Below are 4,466 nucleotides of genomic sequence, written 5' to 3'. Positions count from 1 at the left end.
TCCTCTCTGGGCATCAGTGTTTTGTCTCCGTTGCTGGCAAACCCGATGGCTTACTGCCTCCTCTTTTCGGTGAACAGATTCTGTCTGTTCAATTCAGACCTGGGAGAACATTGTGTTAGTTTATTTGTTGCACTTACATTCTACCTTGCATTTCAAGTATAGCTCAAGCAGCGGACATGGTTCTCCCCACCTCCTCGTTTAATCCTCACACCAACTCTGTGAGGTAGGTTAGGCTAAGAAGCAGTAACTGGCCCCTAAGCTTACTGTAGTGAGCTTTGTTGCCAAGGGAGGGATTTGAACCCAGGTCCTGGTCTGGCTCCATGATCACTGCAGATGGTGACAGCAGCCATGAAATTACGGTAAAAGACGCCTGCTCCTTGGGAGAAAGGCGATGACAAACCTAGACAGCATCTTAAAAAGCAGAGACATCACCTTGCCAACAAAGGTCCATATAGTAAAAGCTATGGTTTTCCCAGTAGTGATGTATGGAAGTGAGAGCTAGACCATCAAGAAGGCTGATCGCCGAAGAATCAATGCTTTTGAATTCTGGTGCTGGAGAAGACTCTTGAGAGTCCCATGGACTGCAAGAAGATCAAACCTCTCCATTCTGAAGGAAATCAGCCCTGAGTGCTCACTGGAAGGACAGATCCTGAAGCTGAGGCTCCAAGACTTTGGCCACCTCAGGAGAAGAGAAGACTCCCTGGAAAAGACCCTGATGTTGGGAAAGATGGAGGGCACAAGGAGAAGGGGACGACAGAGGACGAGATGGTGGGACAGTGTTCTCGAAGCTACAAACCTGAGTTTGACCAAACTGCGGGAGGCAGTGGAAGACAGGAGGGCCTGGCGTGCTCTGATCCATGAGGTCACGAAGAGTCGGACACGACTATACAACAACCTGGTCCGATGTGGGAACTCTGCCATTTTGACTTGATAGACCAACATGCCCTGCTAAAGTTCATTCACACCAGTGGGTGTGACGTGGCACAACCACGGACGCTGGATTATTTCTGGAAGCAATTAAGACCTACATTACGGCTTAGCTTCCAGCGGATTCTAAGAAGTGGCTTTCCCGTCGCGTGAAAGCTCAAATAAAATGCAGAAATCAGTAGGGAAATGCAATAAGCCGCTGTGCCAAATGTAGCCTTAAAGGTCATAGGAGCGCAGAACTGTAAATGTGGAAGGCACCCTAGGGGTAACCCGGGCCCTGCAATGCGGGTATGCGAATAATCCTTAACAGTTGGCCATCCAGAGAGACATTTGGAAATCTAAAAAAGATTCGTGTGGGTACCACGTAACACCCGTTTAATACTCTGAAGCAAAACTGGTGATGCTCAAAATTGCCCAAACAGCACGTGAAACACACACGCTCCAAAAAAGATGCAGTCAAAAAAACAAAAACAAAGGGGCAGCCCCCTTGGCAAACATTGGCAACCCTTAAGCCCCCCAAAGCAAAGAGACTCTTTGTTGTTGCTGCCAGCTTGGAATGAATGTTCCTGCCGCAGCTACACCTCTTCCCCCATCGCTTTGTTAAAAACACACACACAAAGCCTCTATTTTTAATGTGCATTAATTTTGCAGGCAGAGTCGAGCAGCAGAAGGTGGGAGCCCGGGAAAGTCCTTCGGGGGGAGGGAGAGGGGGTGGGTGGGCGGCTGTTTCTCAGCTCCCAAAGAGCAAACAGCTGCACTTTTCAAGCGTGATAATTATACGGCTTCTTTGGGGATGCAGATGAAGAATCATATCGCCCGACGGAGGAGGAATATCTCCCCAGGGATATTCGCAAGGCGCGTGACAAAATGGCAGAGCCCAAGGAACGGACAGAATTGCAGAATTGTAGAGTTGGAAAGGGACCCGCAAAGCGCAATCTAGTCCAATCCTGTGTGATGCAGGAATTGCAGCTAAATTGGTGTGGGGACATGGACCCTTGAAGCAAGGTGAACACACACACACTCAATCCCCAGGTAAAACTGCTGCAAAATACTGTATCAAACCCAGCAAGGGTTTAGAATTCAGCCTTTCCCAACCTGTGGGTCCCCAGATGTTGTTGAACTACAACTCCCATCACCCCTAGCTAGCAAGGCCAGAGGTCAGGGATGATGGGAGTTGTAGTCCAACAACATCTGGGGACCCACAGGTTGAGAACCGCTGGTTTGGATTATCACAACCCCCCCCCCCCGCTGCCTCTATGTCTCCTTGTGGGCATGGCTGCATTTTCCAATTCTTTTTCTTATTGCAAAAGGTCCGATCTTTTTTTTTTGGGTGGGGGGGGCAAAAGGGTTCGTTGTGCAAGAATCTCCCCATCAACTCTTAGCTGTGCAGCCTGGATTTCCCAGTGTGCTGCTAAATCTCTCTCAAAAAATAGCAAGAGCCCATCAGCAGCATCACCCTGAGGACTTCGTGGGATGGATCTGCAGAGAATGTCTGCTTTTTGGGGTGGTTGTGTTTTTAAAATGTCCAAGATGGAAAGCGGGGAGGGTTGTCTCCCCTTTAGATCAGAGAGAGAGAGAGAGGAGCCTTTCAGTTTCGCTGCCACCCTGTGTCGGGCTCTGTCTCCAAATGTGCCAGCTGCCTGTGTCTCTCCCTGACACCCACTCTGTTTTCCAACAGCAGCGATAAAAGTTGCATAACAAGGACCATCCTTTCTCCGCCTGGGCCTTCTGCCTGCACTGCCAGCATCCCCTGGCACAGAGTTTTCTCCAGAGGAGAGTGGATCACACCTGCAGCTAAAAGCCTGAGTGTTACGTGTTCACACCTGGCCATATCCCCCACCCCAAGCACAGAAGGAGCGGGTGTCCCGTCCAAACGCCCATCATGAGATGCCAAAAATGGTTGCATTTAAATGTTATCTTGACAGATAACAGTCTTAACAGATTGAGGTTGAATCCTGACAAGACAGAAGTACTGTTTTTGGGAGACAGGAGGCGGGCAGGGGTGGGGAACTCCCTGGTCCTGAATGGGGCAGCTGTGCTGAAGGACCAGGTGCGCAGCCTGGGAGTCATTCTGGACTCACAGCTGTCCATGGAGGCGCAAGTCAGTTCTGTGTCCAGGGCAGCTGTCCACCAGCTTCATCTGGTACGCAGGATGAGACCCTCCCTGCCCGCGGACTGTCTGGCCAGAGTGGTGCATGCTCTGGTTATCTCCCACTTGGACTACTGCAATGCGCTCTATGTGGGGCAACCTTTGAAGGTGACCCGGAAACTGCAATTAATCCAGAATGCGGCAGCTAGACTGGTGACTGGGAGTGGCTGCTGAGACCACATAACACCAGTCCTGAAAGACCTACACTGGCTCCCAGTATGTTTCCGAGCACAATTCAAAGTGTTGGTGCTGACCTTTAAAGCCCTAAACGGCCTCAAAGGCCCAGTATACCTGAAGGAGCGTCTCCACCCCCATTGTTCTACCCGGACACCGGGGTCCATCTCTGGGGGTCTTCTGGTGGTTCCCTCATTGCAAGAAGCCCAAGTTACAGGGAACCAGGCAGAGGGCCTTCTCGGTGGTGGCGCCTGCCGTGTGGAACGCCCTCCCAGCAGATGTCAAGAAGACACCTGAAGGCAGCCCTGTTTAGGGAAGCCTTTAATGTTTGATGCGTTACTGTATTTTAATATTTTGTTGGAAGCCGCCCAGAGTGGCTGGGGAAGTGGGTTAAAATAAATTACTATTATTATTATTATTATTATTATTATTATTATTATTATTATCTGGCTGCCAAGGTGTGTTTCACATTGATTGATTTTGGGATAGCATTTCTATCCCACCGTTTCCTCCAAGGGGCTTGTGGCGGTATATACGTGGTTCTGCCCCCTCCTCATTTCATCCTCACAGCAACCCTGGGAGGTAGGCCAGGGTGAGAGGCAGAGACTGGCCCCCAAGGTCACCCTGCAAACTTCATGACTGGGTGGCGATTCGAACCCTGGTCTCTGAGGGTTCTGGACATACAGTGGTGTCTGGTCAAATTCAGAAGTTTAGGGTCTCTTCCTGGTAGTTGCAACCCCATCCCCTCACAGCCAGGCCCCCTTCTAAGATTATACAACCATTTAATAATTATACAGTGATAATAATTAAAGAGGCATGGTAACGATCGACGCAGATCTCCGTGTGTTGTCCTTCAGCTGGTTCTACTATTTTCTGTGCACACAGCAGCAGGGCAAAATGACCCAGAGCACTCCGGTCGGAGCCAAACAGTATAAACTGAGAGCATTTGCAGATGATCTAGTTTTGACGTTACAGGAGCCAGAATCTAGTACCAAAAGAGTTTTAGAACTAATTCAAGAATTTGGTCAAGTGGCAGGATTCAAACTGAACAAGTCAAAAACTAAGGTTTTAGAGAAAAACTTAACACTGATTGAAAGAGGGAAGTTTCAGAATGAAACAGGTTTATCTATTGTGAAGAAAGTGAAATACCTTGGGGTTAACATGACAGCAAAAAATGGGAACTTGTTTAAAGACAATTATGAAAAATGTTGGGCGG

General features: G+C 49.1%; 1 long non-coding RNA gene across 1 annotated transcript in view; it reads right to left on the bottom strand.

The window, feature by feature from the left end:
- LOC310769202 overlaps window positions 1-4,466 on the bottom strand; it is a 159,198-nt gene that overhangs the window by 117,967 nt on the left and 36,765 nt on the right. The window lies entirely within an intron of this gene.

The sequence above is a fragment of the Podarcis filfolensis genome (assembly GCF_964270895.1).
Source record: "Podarcis filfolensis genome assembly, chromosome: 8".
NCBI lineage: Eukaryota > Metazoa > Chordata > Lepidosauria > Squamata > Lacertidae > Podarcis > Podarcis filfolensis.
Note: the sequence above shows the minus strand (reverse complement) of the source record. Positions and strands in the feature narration are given on the sequence as shown.